This window comes from Panthera uncia (genome assembly GCF_023721935.1).
Source record: "Panthera uncia isolate 11264 chromosome C1 unlocalized genomic scaffold, Puncia_PCG_1.0 HiC_scaffold_4, whole genome shotgun sequence".
NCBI classification, from domain to species: Eukaryota; Metazoa; Chordata; class Mammalia; order Carnivora; family Felidae; genus Panthera; species Panthera uncia.
The window spans coordinates 28,247,045-28,258,607 of NW_026057585.1; the positions used below are offsets into that span (position 1 = coordinate 28,247,045).

Consider the following 11,563-nt stretch of genomic DNA (forward strand, 5'->3'; position numbering starts at 1 on the left):
GAAGAGCTGGTGTGTGCGATTCACATTAGTATTAATGAGAACCGCACATGCACTGAGCCCTGGATGGATCTGGAAGACCACTCGAGTGGAATAGCAGAAGCTATCACTTCAATTCATCCAATGATTGTTCTTAAGTTTTCTAAGTTGCTAAGTTTTCTGTCGGTATATTTTTAGCTTACATTTTTATTGGCAGAAACGTGATTTGACAATGTTCATTAATTGTACCTTGCTGCAGTGTGGTGTGGCATATTAGAGACAATTTAGGCTAGGAGGCTCAAGTCTTGGGTGTGATCCTTGTTTACCTGCTCACTTGGTTGTGAGACCTTCAGCAAGTGATTCAGCCCCCCTGAACTTCACTGAACTTTCACTTGTGTGAAAAATAATATAATAATACCTGCCTCACAGAGTTGGTACGGAGGTGAAATAAGATGATTATGGAAAGGTTTATAAACTAAAATCCCTGTAGGGGCGCTTGGCTGGATCAGTCAGCGGAGCATGCAATTCTTGATCTCAAGGTTTTAAGTTCGAGCCTTGTGTTGGGTGTAGAGATTACTTAAAAATAATAAGATCTTTGGGGCCGCCTGGCTCAGTCAGTTAAGTATCTGACTCTTGATTTCGGCTCAGGTCATGGTCTCACAGTTCCTGAGATTGAGCCCCGTGTCAGGCTGTGTGCTGACAGCATGGAGCCTGCTTGGGATTCTCTTCCCCTCTCTTTGCCCATCCCCTACTTGAATGCACTCTCTCTCTCTCAAAAATAAATAAAGAAACATTTAAAAATAAATAAATAAAATCTTAAATTATAAAATCTCTGTATGTAAGGTGACTGTTATTATCACAGAGTCATGGGAAAGCTTGTTTTTTTTTTTAAGTTGGAGGTCCTGGGCTTTGTCATTACCTGCTGTTGACCTTGGGTTACTTTATTTAAATCGCCAAGCCTTCATTTTCTTGCTGGAAAAAAAAAAAAATGAAGTAACCAGCAACTCATTTAGTGAGGGCTTTCTCAGTTCCTGGCACTCTTCTGAGTTCCTTATATAATAACTAAATCTCTATAGCCACTTCTGAAGCAAATTTGTTAAATAAATTGATTGATTATTAAAATTTTGTCATTTTAGGGCTAAAGGAGGCTTTACATAGTATGGTCTAACCCCTTATTTTACACATAAAGAAAATAAACTGAGAGGTGAGGTAAAGTGCTCCGGGTCACATGGCTACTTGTGGACAGAACTGAGACTAGAAAATAGTCCCAGCTGGTTTCTGGGGCATTGCATTGTCTCAGTTCCTATAATGTCGATTCAAAGAAGCATAAAACAGAGAGTTACTCTTATACCTTTTAGTCCAGTTGGAGGCAAAGGTGAGAATCACTTAGAACAGTTTGTGCCACAAAGTAGCCAGAAGAAAACAGAGGTGGGAGAGAATAACATAGGTGGAGGTGATGTCAAGAGGGCTTCCTAGAGGAGGAGAGATTTCAAATGGTCTAGAAAAACAACGAAGATGTAGTAAGCAAAAGGAGGGAGTAGACATTCCTGAAGGAGAAAATGGCATGAATCAAAGTGGGAAGATAAGACAGAATCTGTAGAAGCTGGGGCTTCTCACTGAGAGTGGCCCATGAGCAGCATAAGTGGTAGGTGGTGACTAGAGGCCAGGGACCTGGAATGCCAGGCAAGTTTTGTTCTTAGTTCTATAAGCAACACGAACCATTAATTAATCAGCTCAATCATTTGTTTAACAAATTACGTATTGGGCGTCCACCATGTATTTAGCCAATCACTGGATATATAGTGCTGAATAGGAAGGGCTTGGTTCCTACCTCTGAGGGGTGCAGTGCCAAGAGATGGCGACTAAACTGGTAAATGAACTCCAAGTGGAGAAATGCTAAGGGGTCACGGATAGGGTGCTATGTTAGAGGGTAGCCGAGAACACCTTACACAGGGCAGCCAGAGGCAGCCTCTCTGGCCAGTTAGAAGGAGGCCCACATGGCTGGGCCTGTTCGCAGGAGAGGCTGGTGGATGGCTGGGTATGGGAGCAGGCACTGGATAATGCCACATTTTGTACTAAGTGCAAAGGGAGTTCTAAGTGCTTTGGAAGTTTCTAAGCATGTGAGTGATATGGTCTGATTTATATATTTAAAAAGCTGCTCTATAGGGAATGAACTCTGGAGGAGGGGGCCAAGAGTAGAAGAAGCCAGAGACCAGTGCTGCTAGGCAGCCATTGCAGAAATTCTCAAGAGACACAAAGTACCTTTAGTGGGGGTCATGGCAATAAAGCAGTGGAGCATAGCATCTTCATAGCAATGAGGAGAGATGGCTGAGAGATAAAAATTGAAGATGCATTCTCCAGGACTTATGGATGAATTGGCTGTGAGGGGTAATGGAGAATGTATTGGATTGAGTGGTGGCCCCCCAAAGATATATGGCCCCCCTCAGATTCCTCCCATCTCTGCCATAGCCTGGAAACTCACTGTCAGACTTCCTTCCCTCTCCCCCTGGTGTACTGCTGATAGAATCTAAACTGGCAGACTCTTTTCCAGAATGAGTAGAAAAGTGGAAGAAACCCCAGTGACACAGCAGATGGCTTTACTCTATGATGAGAGAAAATCTATTGCATGGAATTTGCAGCATTTTAAGGGATGAAGTTTCTACTTTCTCCAAGGTGATGGTTACATTTACTGGCCAGTTGATATTACCTTCTCTTGTCTCCGCTGCTCCCGTCCTCAGTTTAGCAGCAGGCCCCCTGTGATTCTCCTACAGCAGAAACACTACGAGAGAGCCCCACACCTAGCCCCACTGTCCCAGACCCTCCTGCGAGCTCTGCTGCCAGAGTGAGGATTTCAGCATGCAAGCACACTTCTCACCCTTCAGTGTCCTTGGAGAAAAAACCATAAAGCTTTCCTTGATCTAACAACTGCCTGTGTTTCTGAGTTCATCTCCTCTTCCATCCCTATCAGCTTTGCATGTGAGATGCGGTTGCACTGACATTTCTCCAGCTCCCCGGGCACCCTCCTCACTGCTCCCTGAGTCTGGAATACTTTCTTTTCCCCCATATTCTCACTTTATTAGGGAAGCTAATAATACACCCACTTTATTAGGGAAGCTATCCTGACATCTCTCTCTTCCCACTATATCAAATCCCCTATTTTCAGCCTTATGGCGCTGTATACTGTTTCTGCCTAGTCCTTATGATAGTTGTGTGTAGATACGTTTAGGGTGTCTGTGTGTGTGTGTGTGTGTGTGTGTGTGTGTGTATAGTGTACATATATGAATATAGTGTACATATAGTTACTTATCAGTGTCCACTTATGAACATCAGTTCCCACACCCAACAGAAGAAGACACATTCTACATTCTTTCAGGCCCCAGGAGAAATGGTGTTGCTTTTGTGATATGCCTGTCAGCATACAGAGCCAACCCTCACCCGACACTCACACCTTAATCATATGCATGGTTATTTGGCAGTGTGTTTGGCTTCCCTAGAAGAATAAAGATGATAAACAAACTCAGTTACTTCAAATAAAAAGGAGAACACGGGGGCAAAACTTGATAGAATTATCAAAAAACATTAATCTAGGAGAAGAGTCAGTAACATGTCTCAAACATAGTTCTTTTGAATATTAAGTCTCCAAATAAATGACTCTAGTCTTCAGAGTGATGAAAATATGGTGTACATCTGTACATTTGTTTTCTCATGGCTTGTGTTTAATTATCCACAAAGAAAAATAATTCACAAAATATTTCATGTTCTTCTCTTTTAACTGCCAAAATAGGAACTTCTGAGGCTGACAGAATTGGTTGCGATCCCTTTGAAAGTTTTATTAATGTAGACAGAGTATGTTTTTAATCTTTTGTATTTTGATGACGAAAATGTATTTTCTATGATTCGTTCATGCTTGCTTCTACCATATTTTAAGTAAACAAGGAGTCAGCAGTTTTGCTTTGTAAAACATATTGGGCTTTATTTTAATGCAGAGCTAAGATGATTAATGAACAAACTAAATATTAAATCAGAGGACTCTACTTTGTCTAGGACGGAAAGGAAGTCTTCAGATTCTTTGAGAGATTAGTATCTACATTCATTTAATATAAACATCAGAGACATTCCACTGTGAGCATATTTCTTTCCTCTAAAAAATAATGCTGTATGGATGCTGTGTTTTCTGGGTATTTGTAGATGTAGAAATATAAATAAATGAAAGTGCTTACTTTTTGGTTTCAATTGATATTTTGGGTGGGCAGTTGAAATTTAAAGCAACAAGTGTTTTTAGTAGAGTACGAAACATATTAGTACTCTTAAACTAGTACTATTAGTTTTAAATATATAAGTGTGCATGAGAAAATATTGAGTACTGCAGCTAATCTTTTATCATAATTGTCGTTGTTATTCATATTTTTCAAAGCTTCATTCCAGTTTCACAGATCTCATTGTTTGGGGTGTGTTCGAAGTGTTTGGAGCATAAACAGCTGGCTGCTTATCAGTAGATGCCTGAACAGAAAAACAAGATGTCTTCTCTTTGAGATGAATCTGTAAAAAGAGTTTATCTCAAACAAAATAGAATTTTGGGGTTAACAGTCTCAAAATTGACTTATAGTTTTACTGCAATGCCCAAACAAGAAGGTGCTTTAGCAAAAATAGAGGTCAAAACATTTTATTGAAATAAGGTAATCTCTTTTTTTTTAATAAAAAAGTTTATTTTTTAATTAGTGATTTTGACCTTGTAGAGTTAAAGCCTCAGATCCTCATTTTTTTTCTTGTTATTGTTAAAATTGCACTATAATCTATACAAAACAAACAAAAAAACCCTAGTACTTGACTGGATCCTGCTTGTGTTACCAGATTTTACAGAGACGTGAACCCTCTTGCCTAACATATCTATCATTTAAGGGTTGAAAAGAATGCTTAGTAATGGGAAGTTGCCCAACAACTTGTAAACATCAGGTGATCTGAGATAGGAGCCCTGACTGCATATCATAAAGAACCGTTTTCCATCATCCTTTTGTTCACTAATTGAGCAAGTATTATAGGGCTTCCCACATACCAGGCACAGTTCAACATGTTGAGGACACAGAAGTGAGCTAAAGAGATGGTTTTGGGTAGCTTTTATGTTGGTAGGTGGAAGTGAAATGCTTAACGTTTAACCACATCTTAATCTAAGTATAAATAACATGCTATCAAAATGCTCTTGAGATCATTATAGATTGAGTCCAAGAACACCTATAGAATAAATATATCATGATATATTATTTTTCTTGATTTTAAAAAAGTATGAAAGTTCATCACATTAGCTCATAGTTTACTATATACAAGTGATTGCTTTCTCTATGATTAAATCTATATACATCTCCATAGAAAATTCTGCTTTTCTCTGTAGGAGAGCCAAAAAGTTTAAGATTACTCAGCTAGCTAGTGGCAGAGCTGGTAACAGATTTTGCTGTTTTATTTGCTATCCCTTGATCTAATTAGTCACTTTATCTTCAATTTAGAACCTTGCCAGAGCGATCTGTTCTGGATTGGAGAGTGAGAACTGACATTTATAAAGTATTTGCTATGAGCCAGTACTTGACATATATGGAGAGGCAGGTCTTATCAGACATAATTCACAAAAGAGAAGACTTTTCTGAACAGATAAATAAACAATAAGTAACAAGACTGAAGTTTGGACATAGTTCCTCAGCTTTCCTCTGTGCCAGGCTACAGCGGAGTGAAAACCATACATCTCTTTACATTTAGATTGCCTTTTGAATCCAAAGTAGGGATAATAATCAACATTTAAATTCATGTCTGACAACAAGTTCTAATGATAATTGACATGTAATAGCACTTATTGTGCTGGGTACTTTACATGGAGTGTGTCATTTCATCTTCACGGCAATAATTACTAACCCCCAATTATGGCTGAGGAAACTGAGCTTCAGAGAGATTCAGTGGCCTGTGGTCACAGAATTAGCAGAGCCAGGACTCAAACTTGACATTGTTGTTGGGCTAGAGCCCAGACTTCTAACCTATTTTTTCAATGAATGTCACCAAAAGGAAGTGGTGAGGGGGAGGGGCAAATGAGGGAACACTGCTTAATCTAGGACAACATCCCACATGATCAGAGAACCTCTTCCCTAGTAGCCAGGTCCCTAGTAGGATGCACACCGAAGTGGGCTGTCCCTCTCTTTCCCCTTGGATTCACTGATCTAACTCAAGGAGACCTAAAGGAAGGAAACTTTGGGGTACCGGTAGCTCTGTTGGTTGAGCGTCTGACTCTTGCTTTGGGCTCAGGTCGTGATCCTTCCCAAGGTCACAGCATCGAGCCCCAAGTGGGCTCTGCACTGTGCATGGAGCCTGCTTGGGATTCTCTCTCTCCCTCTGCCCCTCTCCTGCTTGTGCTCTCTCTCTCTCTTAAAAAAATAATATCCCTTAAAGAAAGAAAGAAACAAAAAAGAAAGGAAACTTCAGCTGGAGACTTGCTGACTTGCTGTTGTAAGTTGGGGCAGATAGGGTGAGGGTCTGCAGTGGGTTTACCTGGAGGGTAACAGAAAGCAGTAGTTCTCTGCTTGAGCCATGAGCATTTCCTGAAGGCGCCAGTGAAAGAACAGAATGGTTTCCTCATACTCACTCAGCAAAATAGGGGTTGGCAGCATAAATGCTGGCTAAAAATGCGTGTTGGGAACAGTATCTTCCCTTTTTTTGGAACTTTTTGGGGCTTTTAGTCATTCACTTAAGGAATGCTATCTGAACACCTAGGCATAAGTGGCTGTATGCCAGACAAAGTGGCGGACCCGAAGGCATACTTTAAGGGACATATGTAAGTGAAAAGAAGGAGCTACAACAGAGTGAATCTTAATCCAAATCTAAATGGATTGAAAAATCTGAATCAAAAATGAAAGAGTTTACAATGAAATTAGAATGTTAAGGAAAGAAACTCCATAATTCAAACACAGATCTAACATGGAATTATACAGAGTAGAATAAATATCTGTCTTAATTGTATTGAGTGAATAAGCTGTCCAGTCTACCTTTCACATTTGGTTGTATAGACATCATGACTAAAGGCTGGTGGTGTTACACTATACCCTATTTAGGTAAATTGAAATGGTACAGATAAGGTACCAAAACTGTCAGGATAGAAGTTAGGAAATAGTTTTTTTTTAAGTTTTTTTTTATTTTTGAGAGAGAGCACAAGCAGGGGAGGGGCAGAGAGAGAAAGACACATAGAATCCGAAGCAGGCTCCAGTCTCTGATCTCTCAGCACAGAGTCCAATGCGGGACTCAAACTCACGAGCCATGAGATCATGACCTGAGCCAAAGTCAGATGTTTAACCGACTAAGCCACCCAGGCATTCCTAACTTAGTAAATATTTTGAGAATAGTTGAGGAAAAATTAGATTTTCATAAAGTGATACTAGTAACTTACCATGTATGATAGGGTGTACAGTGTCCATTGACCTTCAAAAGGGCTCTGGAGATAAACCAAAAAAAAAAAAAAATGAAAAGAAAAGAAAAGTCTTGATGTTCAGCTTACGAGTTGCAAAAGCTTCCTCATTGCAATATTTCATTTCTGGGATGCCAGTTTATTACATATTAATTAGTAAGTTGATGTTTGGATGTGATACCTTCCATATGGGATTTTTAATGTAATATGTTGGTGATTTAGGGAGACACTGTGCACTAGATTGATAATAAGGCATCAAATTTTGGGTGTGTCACTCTTGGGAGGGTGTCTTCAGATGGCTCATCTCATTCTTTTTCATGTTTCCATTGCAAAGGGTGGCTGTTTTTTCAAACCTCTTCCCCATATTCTCTGACTATTCCCTATTTGGATTGTATCAGAGAGTTTATATATATATAGCATGGATTTCTTTTTGATTTTTAGAAAAGTTGTATTATGGGGCTTATGTAAATATTTTCCTTTTTTCCTCCCTGATCATAAACTTGCCCTCACTCCTGGATTTGGAATGTAACCAAGCTGAAAGATGAGATCATGTTTGTAGAGCAGAGTGAGGTCTCAGCAAGAATCTTCTAATTTGAAAGGCATCAGTATTTTATGAACTTGCTTACTGAAATGCTGGGGAATGAAATCAGGAGTTTAAAAGTTATTTTCATCAATGGGGCTAAACGAAGAAAATAGAGTTTTCCTTTTTGCACTTTGCATTCACAGTAACTTATTTTCCCTTGCAAAAAGAATTGTACTGTTTCACTTAGAAAAATGGACTCAACAGTCATCTGCTAATGCAAGTAATGCTAATGTCTTCTTTTTGTTTTATTTTTGGTATTATGTAAATCGGTTATAGAATGGTAACTCTTTTGTTCTTATTTTGAAGTTCGCAAAATTTTAGACTATTATTTATTAATATCCCAATGTCCTTTTTTTATATGGAGGCATATTTCCTTTGTTTCTTTTTCATTAATTGTATGTGATTATTATTTATTAATAGTATTATTTGCTTTTGCAATATGGAAAAATAATTTCCTTTTTTTTCATGTAATCACACACATACTATACTGCTTAGGATACAGAACACATGAGGATAACAAGTTCTTTTTTTTTTTTTTTTTTTTTTTTTTGCAGATGTTTACCACATGTGGAGCTTAGCATGAAGCTAAGTCATGAGTCAAGCATGTCCCATCCCAATGCCCTTTGAAACATTTTTATGTGGTTCCATGAAATAGTGTATATTTTAATAGATGCCGTGATGGCCTTGCTCAGGTCCTTGTTTTCAGACAATCCAATTCAGACTATCTGCTGTGGGTATCTCTTGCTTTACCATCCTCCTTTGTCAGGAATCAGATCTTGATTTTCTTTTGGGAATCTCCTCTCCCCAGGCCATGTGGTCCCAGTCAGATGACCGCAGTGCCCCACCTACTCTGAACTAATAAGAATCTTCTCTAAGATTTGTTTCTCTCCGATCTATAGCTGCCAGGAGAGAGAGGAGCTCCTTTTACTCTGTGCTGTCAAGCTGAAAGAACCACATAAGCCTGCAGCTTATGGTCCTAACCCCAGGCTTCATGGAAGAAGCTCTCTGCAGAATGATGCCAACACACGGAGGGAGCCAGAGCTCTGGCAACATTTACCACCATCTGAAGCTAAACCAACCCTTCAACTTTCCAGTTGCTGGAGCCAATACATTCCCTTTTTCTTAAGCTAATTTGAGTGTCATTTCTATCACTTTCAACCAAAAGAGCTTTGAATATTGCTTTCCATCTAGAGGTGAGAATGATCAACTCAGTACAAGCAAAAGTAACTCGTCAACAGTTGTGAGTAATAGAAAATCTTATCAAAATTTCTTTTGGAAAAGTATTAAGTTTTTGTTGGTTTGGAATACTAAATTTAGAAAGCTCAAATAACTAACATTTTCCTGTACCCTAGAGACAAGTGTTAAGTAAACTGACCCTAAGGATTATTCAAATATGTAATTCTAAGTTATGTCAGAGTGTCATTACAGATTCAGCTTAATCACCTATATCTTCAGCCTTAATAGGATTATTCTATAGGAATTGATGCCAAGAGAAATGATCGGAAGGCTCTGTGCTAATAACAGTTACAATGTATTGGCACATTCTATGTGCCAGGAAGTGTGCAAAGCCTGTCATTGTTTTACATTTAATTCTCACAGAAATTCTAAAAGGGAGATGTTATTATTTCCCTTTTACACATAAGGAATCAGGGTCAGCAGTATGCCCAAGTTCACACAGCCAGCAAGTAGGAGAACCAACATCTAAGCCTGTATCTTTCTAATTTCAAAACATAGGCTTTTACCACTGTTCTCTCTTTAAGTTTCCAAACTTCGTAAGAATTCATTCAATTATCAAAATTTCCAGCATATTTTGGAGATATTCCTGGCTCCTAGTGGATATGTCTATATCCATATACAATTATATAATATGTAATATATGTACTTCCCAGTAGATATTTCTTATGAACTTATATGTATATGAATATATGTATGCTTTTTATACCTACTATGAGCCAAGTTTAAGAATTTATAATTCACATGAGAGTCCTATTTCAAACCTCTTATGGGTAAATCACAATTTGGCATCAGCAATTCAATATCTGAATTTTATTTATTTTTATTTTTTATTTTATTTTATCTTAGTATTGATTGATTGTATGATATCTGAATTTTAAATTCTTTCTCTTATGAGAGAAAGAGGCCTAGGCTGGCATAGAAAAAAAAAAGTGAACTAACCAATCCGTTAGACTTTTAGCAGAACCTTGGGGTTGCTGTTGTTTCCAGAATTGCACAAACCCTCAGTAATTTTGGAAGCCTTGGAAGGCATCTCTGCTGATCTATGAGATTCTAGGCATAGCAGGCAGGAAGGGAGTGGAAAGCATGGCATTGGTCCTCATCTAAAAACTTCTTCTTTCATAAGCCAAGTCTCTTGTGTGGGTGTGGGCTGCTGACCCCCGTCATCTGGATGTGTGACAATAACTTGTTTTCATGTTGACTCTTCATAACCGGGAGCTGTATTGGCATTGCATGTTTGCTTTAACTTCCCACACAGAGACTAAGTCCAAAATGTAATTAATTGAGCCCTTATTTGAAAAAAGAAAAAAAATGTTCTGTGTATTTAGAGACCCCAAAATGATGTGAAAAAATATTTTCAAAACTAAACTAATCCAAATAGAACTATGTTTTCTCATGGAGGAGTGAAAAGAGGGATTTGGAGAGAGAACACCTGGCTTTGAGTTTCAGCTAACCACTCATATATATGGTTTTGGACAGATAATTTGTACCTCAGTTTTTCTTTTTCTTTTTGTTTTTAAGTTTATTTATTTTGAGAGCGAGAGAGAGAGAGAGAGAGAGAGCATGAGCAGGGGGAGGGGCAGAGAAAGAGGGAGAGAGAGAATATAAGCAGGCTCTGCACTGACAGCGCAGAGCCCAACCCGGGGCTCAAATTCACAAACCATGAGATCATGACCTGAGCCAAAATCAAGAGTCGGACACTTAACTGACTGAGCCACTCAGGTGCCCCAGTACTTTGTAAGTTTTAAAGCACTAATATTATAATAGGCCCTCCTACTATTGATAGGAAAACTTCTTAGAAATCTCTCAAGTATCAGAGAAACACACACCATTCATTCTCATATGTTTATTTCCATAGAATTTCAAAAACAGTTGAAAAAGTCAGCTTAATATCTTTAAACTTATTATAATGCAGTATATCATAGTGTTTGTAATGTTCAAATGTATACAATGCTATTATCTGAACAAATAGCTGACTAAAAACAAATTCAATTTCTTACTATTTTAATTATATAAAAGATCAAGCAATTGCAAAAATGATTCACTTGTTTCATTCTGATTTTTAAATATAGTTTACCTTAATGTATATTTGTAATTTTGGTTCTTACTGTGATTTCCTTTCATATTGGAGAAACTACTTATTTTTCTTTGGAGACCACTTGTCTGTGTTCCAGGTAATTAAAATATTTGGACTGGGGCGCCTGGGTGGCTCAGTCGGTTAAGCGTCCGACTTCAGCTCAGGTCACAATCTCGCGGTCTGTGAGTTCGAGCCCCACGTCAGGCTCTGGGCTGATGGCTCAGAGCCTGGAGCCTACTTCCGATTCTGTGTCTCCCTC

At 38.5% G+C, this 11,563-nt stretch overlaps 1 long non-coding RNA gene across 1 annotated transcript in view; it reads left to right on the top strand.

The window, feature by feature from the left end:
* The window catches only part of LOC125913374 (uncharacterized), a 33,910-nt gene extending 24,785 nt beyond the window's left edge, over window positions 1–9,125 (top strand). The window contains exon 2 of the long non-coding RNA XR_007454992.1: window positions 8,894–9,125. This is a non-coding gene — a long non-coding RNA (uncharacterized LOC125913374). The remainder of the gene's footprint in view (window positions 1–8,893) is intronic.
* Window positions 9,126–11,563: the final 2,438 nt, after the last annotated feature.